We start from the raw sequence: 12,412 nt of genomic DNA, 5'->3' as shown, positions 1-12,412 counted from the left end.
TACAGGGTGTCTAAAACGTCCCGGGACTGTAGGATATTTCCTCAGGTAAAATATTTTTCAAAAAAGTGAAGGTCATTCCTGAAGTAAATTTCAACGAGGAATTCAATGGTGACCTTAATTTTGACCTTAAACTTGACCTTCATGGCTTTTTGAAGATCAACTTTGTTTTTTTTAATGGAAACCCCATTTTTACATCTGAAATCGATAGAACGGAAAATTCTACGTTCAGGTAAGTACCCACGTCATAGGTCAATTGTAACGTTCAAGGTCAGTTAGAGGTTATTTTAAATTAACAAAGTTTTCCAAGAGGTTAGTGTATTTTCTCTTTTTTTACATCTGCAATCGATAAAGCGGAAAATTCTACGTTCAGGTACGTACCCAAGTCATAGGTGAATTGTAACGGTCAAGGTCAGTTAGAGGTTATTTGAAATTAACAAAGCTTACCAAGAGGTCAGTGTAATTCCTAAAGTAGATTTCAACAAATTCATTGGTGAGCTCTGTATTGATTTTTGTTACACCATTTTGAATATTGTAAAATCATAAGGAAATTTTTCATTAAAAGTTACAGATGTTCTGGTAAGAGTTCAATTCCTCCCCGAAGAGTTATACAGTCCTATACCGTTTTTCGATACCTAAATCAATACCAAAGGCGATATCATAAGTCCTATACCGTTTTTCCGTACGAATATTTCGAATCAAAACTAAACAAGCTAAACTTTCAGAACGAGAAAGGGTATCTGTATTAATAATGCGTGATTGGGGAAATCAAGGTCGATCTTATGATCAAGTTCGTTTGCTTTTTAATCGCACTTTTCGTAATGGAGAAGGGTTAAATCCTGTCTCAAAATCAACAATTGAACGAACTGTAAGGCGCTTTATGTATCATGGATCTATCAAGGACCTTCAGAGAACTGGTCGGCCAAAATTTGCAGGATCTAAGGAGATGCAGATGGACATAGCCTAAGCATTTGTTGAAAACCCACAACTTAGTTTACGTCAAGCTACTGATGAGCGTGACGTTGCTCCTGGGACAGTGCGAAATATTTTAAAAAGCATTAATTTCCATCCTTACAAAGTTCACCTGGTACAAGAGCTTAATGAAGGCGATCCTGATCGTCGGGTTGAATTTTGTGAAATTATGATGGACGGAATTGATAGAGATCCTCTTTTCTTGTACAATACAGTATTTTCAGATGAATCTACTTTCACTTTAAAAAGTGAAGTTAACAGGCAAAATTGTAGATATTGGTCCGACACAAATCCTAATTAGATGTTGGAGAGCCACACACAATATCCACAAAAGATTAATGTTTATGCCGGTATCTTGAATGATGCATTGATAGGCCCTTTCTTCATCGATGGTAATCTCAATGCCCGCGCATATGAAGAGCTTCTCAGAAACCAAATTGTACCAAGAATAAGGGAGATTACAGGCGATAATTTTCAAAATATTTGGTTCCAGCAGGACGGAGCAACGGCTCATTACGGTAGGGAGGTTCGAGTATATTTGGATACTCAGTTCCCTCAAAGGTGGATTGGAAGAAGGGGTGAAATCGAGTGGCCTGCGAGATCTCCTGATCTGACGCCTCTCGACTATTTTCTTCGGGGTTATTTAAACAGCAAAGTATACTCAACGCAACCGCAAAGCTTAGACGAATTGCAGAATCGGATTCTGCAACAGGCTAATTTGATTGATAGGGAGATGATTCGTAATGGTGCAACTCATTTTTACAATTGCATAGCTTTTTGTAGAAAAGCTCAAGGTTTTCAGTTCGAACATCTTCACTGAAGCGTGAGACGCAAGGGGACTCACGCTAATCAAGCACCCCAAAGGGAACAGAATTTACTACGCCCACGTCGTTGTTCCTGGGTAATGCTAAACGTAAACGTAAACTGCTTAGAAAAAACCTTGAAAAAACCTTGAAGATCATCACCGAGATCAATACAGAGCTCACCAATGAATTTCTCGTTGAAATTTATTTCAGGAATTGTACTGACCTCTTGGAAAACTTGGTTAATTTCAAATAACCTCTGACTGACCTTGAACGTTACAATTGATCTATGACTGAATGACCTTCACTTTTTTGAAAAATATTTTACCTGAGGAAATATCCAAACGTTCCGGGACTTTTTAGGCACCCTGTATATGCGCGGGGATAACCCCATTCACTATCTCAGATCTAAAGGCCGGAATGAGACTCTCCATTTTCTCATTGAACATAACGCCATTCCAGTAGTTTAATGTTAAATCTGCTAGATGAGGAGCGGTAGAGTGATAGCGAAGCGTTCAGCCTGCCAAAGACCGTAACATTGTCCGAGTTGTGACTCTTATCGCCGATTCGGACAGTGGAGGTCGACGCAAGGGCAGCCGTAGAAAAGACAAGATTCAAATTGTTAGCAAGCCGGTCAGAAGCGAAAATATAGGTGGGAGCAGAGTCGTTCAGTGGAAACAAGCCGTTTTCAAACACCGCGGGACATAGCTGATTGCCCAAAAAGTTTTTATTAGGAGAACCCCACATGGGGGAGTGGGCGTTGCAGTACACATACTTTATTAAAGAACCTCTATTCGCACATAATCGATCAATCCCAGTCAGTAATCCTGTGTGATTCTGACATCGGGAGGGACACATATGGAGAGGAAGAGAACCTTCCCAAGTGACGTTTTAATAGTGAAACCCACAGTCTCCATATCACTTGTCCATGGACCAGTAAAATCTATGCTATCCACAGATAAACTGTCCCTGAACAGAATCAGTGAGCCCCCCCCCCCTCCCTAATAACCGGTCTGTTACACCTACAGGTCAATTAAGCTTTAATCTCGAAGTTTTGAACACGAGTCAGCCATGAATCGGAGATGCAGAGAATATCCAAATCATTTAGAAAGAGCAGCGACTCAACCTCCTCTCTTTTACCAACCACACTTCGAGCATTCCAATTTGCAAATCTCAGAATCTTCCGTTTAGATTCCATGCCAAACCTCTTAAAAAAAATTAACAATAGATATTCAGAGAAGAGGGCGAAGCCCCAGTAAGTAGGCAGGAATACAATCCTTAAATTTACTTTATAGCACAGGTTGTGTTCAAGAAACCGATGAAACGAGGGTGGGAAGCCCACACTTAGTAAACTTTAAACTACATACCGAACCGAATAAGAATATTCTTGTTTGGCCGAATGAATGGAAACTTCCTTATTTAAATACATACACATATACATGCAATTAAAATTAAATTGACAAGAACAATTATAATCAAAGGATCTTATTTAATGGAATTCCAGACCCTTTAATTTATATGATCTGGACTATCAGGATAAATTGTTAAAATCGCTTAACCAAGTATTTAGTTCAAGCTTTGAAGTAAGCACTTGCAGATAGTTGTTTCAAAATAAACGTTTCGAGTGTAAAGATACTAAATAAATAAGAATACTAATAATAGAAATAAGTTGTCCAGAATGAAACAAGGCGTTCAAGTTATAATAGTTTCCAGATTGAAAATCTCTGAATAAAATTATTTCAGAGTAATATCCCGAAAAAAGAAAATTGAAAAAGTTAAAATTTATCAATTAAGTTCAGATGAATTGAGAATGCAGTATCGCTTTAAATACAGACAATTTAATTTGTTCCTGCTTTAAACTACATTAAATGTTTCAAAGTAAAACTGCTTGGATTATAGAATTTAGTTTTATCTTACATTAAAAGAGATAAAATTGATACCCCAAGTTTGTCTATAACAAAGAGTTAAATTCCTTCATTTTAACCGTCCAGATTGTGTAATTTAGAATCATTACACAGGCACACGAAAAAAAAAGGTTTTGTCCACCAGACGAGATAAACTTATCTATACGGTTTTGGGGTCGCTGAATCCGAATCCGGGGTTGGTTTACCTCGGTCAGATCGCATTTCGTTCTTAACCTCAAAAAATAATGAAAGTTCGAACATTCCTGGAAACACCCAGAAAGCAAAGTGGTTAAATGTTTTCAGGGTCGCTGAGTCCAAATTTAAAGGTCATTTGACACGTGCTATTTAATGATATATATTTGTTTATTTGCATCAAAAGTGCAAACATTAGTTGTTGGAGCATTTGTTTATAATGTTTGAGACCAATTTTGGTTGATCTGCCCCACTTTGCTCAATATAAACCTTATAGTTAGCCCATTGACAAAATTGAAAATTCTTTGCAGTGTTCTCCAGCACGGTCGGTATTTCTCTTACAAAAAAAAACTTTTTTCATAATACTAATTATTTAGGACCAGAGACATATTCCTTCATGCCCTCTATTTAGCGTGCCAAATTTTCAACACGATATCTCCTTCCGTGTGGACGTAAGTTGGGACAGAAAAGTACCGATCTTACTTCTACTTCCCAGGTGCAAAATTCGGCCGGATGCCAGAGTTTCACCATCGGCCCATAGTCGGCCCTGCTATGGTAATCGATCTACGGTAACCAAAGTTGGGCCAACCAAAGAGTTGTACGAAAATCGGATAAATTGGGGCAGATTGGTCGTTACAACCACAATAATGCGGTTGGACCGACTCTGGATACAGCAGTCGGATTGACATAAGTCACCTTGATGCACCCGATGGGCGGTCAAACATTGGCTCGAGTATGAGCTGAACGTCGGATAAAACTGCAGTCGGCCCGACTGAGGTCAAGAGATGGCCTGTCCACCGACGTCGCATGTGTCCGTAACATTGAATGCACTTAACCTACTTCATTTCGATAGATTTGCTTTTGGCTGCAGTTGATCTGCTCGTACTATTGCGAGGTCGGATTGGTGTGTTACTCGTACAAATATATAAATATTCAAAATAACCAATAAGATAATTCTTAACAAAAAATAGGAACCTTTAGGAGTAAATATTTATTATTTAGATATCTTTTAAATTATCAACTTTAGTTTTAAATCAACAAAAATGAAAAAACTTTGTTAATTTGTGACACAATATCATAATTAAAAATGTCGAAATGAAATAGCCAGAATTATTAATTGAATAATGCTGCATATTCAAAATGTCTCTATTTTAATATATAATAAAGTTAATTTTAAAACCTGCAAAATTTAAAAATTCTAAAAAAGCATCGAACACTGAATATTTTCAAAGTATAGATTCCCAATTTGTCAAACCTCTTTCTGAATTAATCTATAAAGAAAATACAACACACAGTTTTTGTAAACAAACTTCAAGTGCTTCGATAGCCAATTGGTTAGAGTACGCGGTAAAATACACTAGTTTAGTTAGGGTTCGAATCCTGGACGAGTAAGATTTTTTAAAGCGTTAAAGCCTGCGATTATAAGTGTAAGTAACCGTGTGTGTGAATTATGTATTTAATAATGATAAAAAGTGAAGATTATATAATAATAATAATTCTAAAAATAACTTTTTTTAAATTAATTTTTGTCGAAGGTTGGGCCGGCATCATCTTAATGAATGGCCCATATATGGGACCAAACGTTGGCCCGACCTGGAGAAGCCAAAGGATGTTGACCGTTATCATTTAGCTGGTTGGCCCGACCAGTGGCGCACAAAGTTGGACCGACCGTCCGACGGTTGGCCCGACCGTGGGCCGACGGTCAATTCGGACCTGAGTTGTATTTTCTTCGAAATTTTTTTTTCTTTAAAATTTCCTCCGGAACAAAGCAGAGACATGGACTTTATTACCTCCTCTTTCATTTCCTAAACTTTCACAGTGATCCCTCTTTTCGATTAGACGTAAGTTGGGACAGAAAAATCGAGAACCAGGTGTGGTCATGTGACCCTTTCGTCACATGGCCTTAATAGGTGAAATTGTTATCAAAAAAAGCTTATTTAATGGAATTCCAGTCCCTTTAGTCTGGATTGTAAGGATAAATGACTAAAATTGATTAACAGAGTAGTATATTTAATATTTAGGAGAGCGGCTATTATAGAGAATGTAAATCAATATCTTATCTACTCTATGCGTATGATTATTATTGAATTTACGTCTATTAAAGTAGTTAATTATCAAGTGTTACAAAAAGTGTGCCTGCGCCAAGTTATCCTTCCTGGTGGCTAATGTGGCGCGCTCTTATTGCAATTTCGGAAAGGGAAATAAAAGTTATTTACTGAGTTCAATGAAATTAATTTTAGGTAAATGATCGGTTTAAATAATTACTTATAAGTTGTGTGCAACTTGAACTTTATATATTATGTTTTTTTCATACTGAAAAATGCTACTGTACTTTTTCACTACTTTTTGGCTACTTTAAAAATATACACATAACACCAAAAAATAACTTTTCATGATAAGAAATGATTGATAAGCTTTATTGAGCAAATTTCCTCACTATACAAAACAGTAAATATAAAAAAATACAGTAGAGTAAATACCTATCGCTATAAATCAATCAATTTCTGCGAATGAGGGTGCGCAACACTAACCGCCGCGCCACATTACCCGTCACTCTTCTAAACTGAAAATTGCTTGCAATGGTTCCCCAAAAAATGTTTGACAATAATGGCACTGCAAAAATAAAATACTAATAATAGAAATAAGTTATCAAAAATAAATGTAGGTGATGTAATTACACCTGCACACAAAAAAAGTGGTCTGTCCGACAGACTACACTAGCATATCTATATGTTTTTGGGGTCGCTGAATTCGAATCCGGAGTCGAAATAACCAAGTTGCCTCGTATTTTTCTGAAAAACGAAAAAATAGACGTAACATCGACAAAAACAGCAATTTTTCAGGTATATTTTTGCAAAAAAATATATTTTCTCGCTCGGTGAACGTAACAAACATATTTATATGTACCGATTTGGCTAATACTTTTTCGTAAATCGCAAAAATAGACGTAAAATCGGCGAATACAGCGATTTTTCTTTTATACTTTTGCAACAAAAAATTTTTCATGTCCGGTGGTCTAAATCATCATATCCGTATGTTCTTTGGATCGCTGAATCCGATTCCGGGGTCAAAATAACCCAGTTGGCTCATATTTGATCGAAATATGCAAGAATAAAGGTAAAATCGACGAAAACAGCGGTTTTTCGTGCATATTTTTGCAAAAAAATCTTCATCCCAGGTGGACTTATCCAGCATATCCTTATGTTTTTGGGGTCACTGATTCTGAATCCGGGGCTCAAATAACTAAGTTAGTTCATATTTTATCGGAAAACGCAAAATTAGACAAAAGATCGACGAAAACCTTTAAACCTTTACCTTCCTTGACTGGGATTGTCGTTCACTGTAGATTCTTTTCGCTTCTCACGTTTCGGGGTTTTCAATTTGCGTTAGTCCCCTTGCATGGCAATAGTAGGATTTTTTGTAAATCAGTTTAATTTACTTTTAGGGTTACCCAGGAACAACGACGTGGACGTAATAAATTCTGTTCCCTTTGGGGTGCTTTATTACCGTGAGTCCCCTTGCCTCTCACGCTTATAGGGTTCTTTTATTTTTTATTTTTCTTGATATCTCTTGTATCGAACCCGTTTGTCCTCAAAAGACTTACGTAGTGGGTTTCGCTTTCGTTTGGTACCTTGAATGCCTTGATCTCGTTTTAAACTCTAACAGTAGTCAGCCATCATGTTGATATCCCAACATCCCTGATATCGCCTCTCCATCTCTTTTGTATCCTAGTGGAAACGTTCGCCTTGCTCTTCATTAAAGTCTCCCAGGTTTCCTGGAAACTTATTTATATGCGAATGAAGAAAATGTAGTTTCAAATTCATAAGGCAGCCTAGTTTACCAAAGTTTGTTACCATTTCTGAAACCACATTTTAATAGTCTGGACCTTTCTTATTAACTAAAAAGTTATTTACAACATTTTTAATACTAAGTCAGGCATCTTTTTCAGTGCCAGAAATTTTTGTAATGAATTCTGGATCCTGTAACATTTTTCTTATCTGCGGTCCATCGAAGATCCCCTCTTTTAATTTTGCTTCGGAAAGTTGTGGAAATTGATCTTCAAAATACGCATAGCAATCGCCATCCTTGTCAAGCGCTTTGACAAATTGTTTCATAAGACCCAGCTTAATATTAAGGGGTGGAATCAAAACTTCATTTGGGTCAACTAGAGGATCTTAAATTATATTTTTTTGTCCTTGCTCTAACGGAAAATTTGCGGGGAACTCAAAATTCTTGGAATCGTTTTAGGACAGCAATCAGGGTATACAAAAATACCTTGTTACTTGTGCTTATGGGACAGTCGAGATTGTGTTCGTCATTACAAAAAAAAGATGGCCAAAAAGAACATCGTTTGAGCAAGGACAAAAAATGTAATTGAAGATCCTTTAGTTTACCCAAAAGAAGCGTGTCAAAGCGCTTGATAAGGATGGCGAATGCTATGCGTATTTGGAAGATCAATTTTCACAACTTTCCGAAGCAAAATTAAAAGAGGGGATCTTCGATGGACCGCAGATAAGAAAAATGTTGCAGGATGCAGAATTCATTACAAAAATGTCTGCCACTGAAAAAGATGCCTGGCTTAGTTTTAAAAATGTTGTAAAAAACTTTTTAGGTAATAAGAAAATTCCAGACTATCAAAATGTGGTTTCAGAAATGGTAACAAACTTTGATAAACTAGGCTGCCTTATGAATTTGAAGCTACATTTTCTTCATTCATATATAAATAAGTTTCCAGACAACCTGGGAGACTTTAGTGAAGAGCAAGGCGAACGTTTCCACCAGGATATAAAAGAGATGGAAAGGCGATATCAGGGATGTTGGAATATCAACATGATGGCTGACTACTGTAGGAGCTTAAAACGAGATCAAGTCAATCAAGGTACCAAATGAAAGCAAAACCCACTGCGTAGGTCTTTTGAGGACTAAAGGGTTCCATACAAGCGATATAAAGAAAAATAAAAAATAGAAGAACCCTATAAACGTGAGAGGCAAGGGGACTCACGGTAATAAAGCACCCCGAAGGAAACAGAATTTACTACGTCCATGTCCACGTGAGACGCAAAGAGAATACAGTGAACGACAATCCCAGTCGAGGAAGGTAAAGGTTTGAAGGTTTTCGTCGATCTTATGTCTAATTTTGCGTTTTTCGATAAAATATGAGTCAACTTCGTTATTTGAGTTCCGGATTTAGAATCAGTGACCCCAAAAACATAAGGATATGCTGGACTAGTCCATCGGGGATAAAGACATTTTTTTCTCAAAAATATGCACGAAAAACCGCTATTTTCGTCGGTTTTACCTCTATTTTTGCATTTTTCGATCGAATATGAGCCAACTGGGTTATTTTGACCCCGGATTCGGATTCAGGGACCCCAGAAACATAAGGATATGCTAATTCAGACCACCGGGCATGAAAAATTTTTGTTGCAAAAGTATACAAGAAAAATCGCCGTATTCGCCGATTTTATGTCTATTTTTGCGATTTTCGAAAAAGTATAAGCCAAGTTGGTTATTTGGGCCTCAGGTTCGAATTTAGCGACCCGAAATACATATAAATATTTTGGTTAAGTCCACCGGGCGAGAAAATATTTTTTTTGTTGCAAAAATATACCTGAAAAATCGCTGTTTTTGTCGACTTTACGTCTATTTTTTCATTTTTCAGAAAAATACGAGCCAACTTGGTTATTTGGACACCGGATTCGAATTCAGCGACCCAGAAAACATATAGATATGCTATTGTAGTCTGTCGGACAGACCACTTTTTTTGTGTGCCTGTGTTATTATAGTTTCCAAATTGAAGATCGCTAATCAAGGTTATTTCAGACTAAGATTTCAGAATTAGAGAAATTAGAAACGTAAAAATTGATCAATTAAAATTCAAATTACTTGAAATTGTATTAAAGCTTTGAAAACGGACAATTTGAATTGTTCCAAATTTAAACTGAAATAAATGTTTCAAACTTAAAGTCCCTGGATTGAAGAATTCAAATTTAATTACATTTATAAGAAATTAAATTAATGTCACATGTTCGTCTAGAATAAAGAATTAAGTTCCTACTTTTCACTGCAGTGAATGTTTATTACAAATGATAAAATTTGAAAATGATTTATACAAAAAAACCTTTGAAATAGAATGCAGTTTAATTTAATAGAAAAGTTTGAAGAGCGCTGACGTAACTGAAGGGTTGACGTTCTTTCCATTGGAATAACAGATAGAAGAATCGTAATTTTCCTAATATGTGTGGCTGTTAGATATAATATTAATTCAGTTAATTTAGTTTCTATAACAATTCTTAACTTTAATGCTGAATAAAATTTAATTATGGATTTTAAAATTGATTATGTAGTTTCAAATTAGGTATTAAAAACCCAAGGAAGCGTGAATTTCTTCCTACTCTTTATTAATATGAAAGAAATTTGAATTATTCATAACTAAAATCATTTTAGGGAATTTAAATTGTGAGCATAAAAAATTACAGTTGCATTAAAAACTTCTTAACGATATTAAACTAACTAAATTCCACATTTAATAAGGTTCTGAGAAGCCAAATATTACCAACATGACGAAACCAGGAACAAAACAATTACTGTAATAAAAAGTGAGACAGTTCTCCTTGATAGAGCTAGAAAGAGGAAACAACTAAATGGGTTGTCTAGCATTTTGGATTGTGTGTTCGGAGGTGCGGCTCTTATAAAGAAGAGAGGAAACCGCATCCTTGAGCGGGTCCTCCAAACCCTCCAAATGATCGGTATCAGAAGGGGGGTGCAGGGGGGGCTCTATTACAAGTGATCCAGGTGGGCTGCGAGAAGAAGACTGTTGGGTTTGGGGAATCGAGGAACCCCGGCTACCAGGATTTCGGTATACCAATTCATTAAGTGCTGTTTCCGTTTCCTGGAAACCACAGTCGTTCCAAAACCGAAATTTGATAATCGCGAAATCGAATAATTAAATTCCGCAGAGCCGAGAAGAGGACGTGTGCTCACTCCACAGTTGGCACATCGTACTGGAGCGAGTTTTGTTAGGGCATTCCTCTGTACGATGGGCCTCTGAATAGAATTAGCAAGTCGGCCTGGCTGCTCTGCACTGTTCTGATCCGTGTCGGAACCTTTGACAGATATAGCACCTCTTGGGCGATGGTATAACTTTTTTTGGACTTCCCCGCCCCCGATCGCAAAGTTATAGATTAAGTATCCTAAAGGCCCTGCCAATCATCAACTATCAGTAAAAGAGAGTAATATAATTTAATCGCTTCTAAATCTAGGGTACACGTGATATACATATCGAAACCCTTTGGAGGTCGTGATGGAGCTAGGACTGCGAGACTATATATTATCTAACATACTTAGCTATAGGCTGTCAGTAGATTGTAGAATTAAAAGCAAAAAGCGAAAAGCAAAATAAACAAAATTTGTCAGAGTTCCATTCCAAAACAAATGAAAAATGCAATAAATTAGGACCTTCCATTCACAGGATAAAAATAATAAGCAAGATATCAGGATACGAAGGTGAAAGCGGGATGAGTAAGCGAGGACAGCAGGAGCAGCTGATAGCAAAGGTAAACATAGATGGTTTATTTTTCCGGTCTCTACTGGTGTCAATAGTGCACTAAATATATGAAATTCGGCGGCTTCGTAGTTTATTACCACCTTTGAAGAAACTTCCCCACTTTCAAGTGAGGCTTGGCCAAAAGTTGTAAATTCCTATCCGTAAGAACGATACGCGTGTTGAATATACACACATTGATAAACCACAGAAATCACATAGTAACCACAGACGTCCGATCGGGTCCAACGCTGGGGACTGAATCTACGAGAATTCAGAAATCAGATAATTTGGGGTTTTCGCCAGCGCATTATATAGGTGCCAACCGTTTGATATTTGCGGTATGGAGAAAATATCCCTAGATAGAAATCTGTTCATTGGCAGACCGACGATGGCACTTATGGTATAAGGATAAATATTGTTTGCTTTATTTTGAAACAAATGACACATTTTTTTGGAAAATGTCATAAATTTGCGTTCTGATAATGTGAGGTATATGCTGCAAGAGTTGCGAGACTGACGTTTTCGCCCGATAGATCGGCGCGCAAATTTTAAATCTTGACAACTCGAAATGTGTAAATTAATTTACCCAAATATATTATATTTCATTGAGTATAAGTGTTACCTATGAAACTGTTAGTTGAGCCTGAATTCCACGATTATTTGATTATATTTCTAGTTCTAAACATAGATAATTGAGCTTCACTTAAAAATTGAATTTGTACCCGAATTTTAGATATAGTGTAAATAATCATATCAGTATATGCTTAAAGGGTAATGCTTTCACTGAGGCCAATTTAAGATTTAAAAAATAGTAATTCTCAATAGTTTCATCTATCATATCGTTTAAATTGCTTTCCAGAAAAGAAATACGACAAACCATCAATTATGTGAGGTTTTACGAGGGTGGATTGATAAGTTTCCGGCCTGACCAAGAAAAACAACGTTTTTAAGAATTTTTTTTTTTATTTCTCAACATAATCTTCTCCAAGGCTGATACA

The sequence above is a fragment of the Belonocnema kinseyi genome, chromosome 6, assembly GCF_010883055.1.
Source record: "Belonocnema kinseyi isolate 2016_QV_RU_SX_M_011 chromosome 6, B_treatae_v1, whole genome shotgun sequence".
NCBI classification, from domain to species: Eukaryota; Metazoa; Arthropoda; class Insecta; order Hymenoptera; family Cynipidae; genus Belonocnema; species Belonocnema kinseyi.
This window is presented reverse-complemented; position numbering follows the sequence as displayed.